The sequence below is a fragment of the Dipodomys ordii genome, unplaced genomic scaffold (genome assembly GCF_000151885.1).
Source record: "Dipodomys ordii isolate 6190 unplaced genomic scaffold, Dord_2.0 Scaffold27, whole genome shotgun sequence".
Taxonomy (NCBI): domain Eukaryota; kingdom Metazoa; phylum Chordata; class Mammalia; order Rodentia; family Heteromyidae; genus Dipodomys; species Dipodomys ordii.
In genome coordinates this window covers 755,015-757,024 of record NW_012267243.1, presented here as the reverse complement: position 1 = coordinate 757,024, position 2,010 = coordinate 755,015, and positions in this window count along the sequence as shown.

Here is a 2,010-nt window from a genome sequence, read left to right as displayed (position 1 = left end):
ATAATAAGAGACCAAATCAAGGGCCCCACAAAGTAGTACACACATACAATCTAAGTTAGCCTGTAGAAGGTGATCAGTGAATCATGGCTGAGGCCAAATCTCTGACAAAAGTATGAGAACCTATCTGAAAAATAAAACAACTGAAGTAAATATGGCTGGAACATGACTGAAGTGGCAGAGCACAAGGTAAGGCCATGAGTTCAAATATCAGTATCACTACCAAATCCCCCCAAAAAACAGTAGAAAGGGGAAATAAATAAAATAGTTTTTAAAAACCACAAGAATATCAACAAAACTAAGAAACAAAATCAGCAAACTTTTGGTTTGATTAACTAGTAAGATTATTTAAAGCTATTAAAATAGAGAATAAAATCAGAGAAAAAAAGAGAAGACATTATAGTTGTTACTATAAGTCTCATAAGAAACTATTATGTATTATTAAACACTAACAAACTGGATAATTCCTAGGCTCAGACAACATGCTAAGACTCAGTCATGAATGAAGACAAATTCTGAACACATAAGCAATGTATTAAAAGACTAAATGTGTAAGAAGGTGTGGAACAGACACCGTAATAGAAAACTGGAACAATTAGGTGAGAAAAAAAAAGAAATCAAATAACAAAGGAAGAAGAGCTGTCATTATTGCTATGTCATGATCGTTTGTACTTTTGTATAGAAAATGCTACAGACACTATACACAAATATGTTAAGTTAGTATCATTCAGGAAATATGCAGACTTCAAAATCAGCATCAAAACAACAGTATTTCTACATACAACAAACTATGTAAAAAAGACATGAAAAATGATTACATTTACAATAGCTACAAAAAGATACTCAAAACCAAATTTAATAAAAAAGTAAAAACCTATTCTAAGAGCTGAATATGGTGATTAAAGAGGAAAGAAATTCATGGAAATATATCCCATGTTAATGGATTAGAAGATATTTCTCCACAGCAAAAGAAACAATTAATAGTGAGCATGCCAACAGATTAAAAGGAAATCTTTGAAAACCACATATGTGGTGATAGATTAATATTCAAAAGAAATGCAAAGACAAAACAAATAAAAAGAAAAATATTAGAAAATAAAAAATCAATAATAACAAATACTTATGATGATATGGAAAATGGAAACATATAAATACCAATTATTATTGGGAATGTAAATTACTTTAACCAGTATGGAAATCGGTATGGACTTCTCTTGTATATCATTTGTGGGCATATATCAGGAGTTACAAGTCTTGAAGGAATAAAAGTCAATACACAGTTGAAATATTGCACGGTCAAGTTTATAACAGCACTATTCACAATAGCCATGTTACAGAAACATTTTAAGTGTCTGTCAACCTATGGATAGATAAAGGGAATGTGATCTACATAATCAATGCAAAATTGTTCCACCTTACAAAATGGAGCTTCTTTAGTGATTATATTTGCTAACAAAATTTTTTAAAGAATCTATAAAGACACTTGAGTAGATATTTCTTGTACTTTCTTTCCTAGTAACTTGCTAGTCCTCTGTGTGTGTGTGTGTGTGTGTGTGTGCGCGCGCACACGCGCGCGAGCGCAAGGGGGCAGTCAGTACCAAAGGTGGAACTCAGAACATCCACATTTTTATAATTCCATACACACATATGTAGCCCTCTTCTTAAAATTGTGTTAAAAAGTACTTGATTCCAGTACATTTAATACAACATAATACCTCAGTCACTTGTCTCTGACATGTAGATCTTTTTAGGTTTTGAGGGAGTTGGAATTGAACTCAGGGCCTCTCACTACTAGCTTGGCAAATAAGTACCTACTATTTGAGGTAGTTCCGATCATTTTACTTTTATTTTTCAGATAGAAACTAAGCTTTTACCTTTGCATCCTGAATAGGTAGGATTATGGGAATGTACCACTAATGTTAGCCATTAACACTTCCTATCTTTTGATGTAGTATGTTACATGGAAATCACATGAACTTCATGTGACATTTGTGTTTCTTTTACTAAATCATC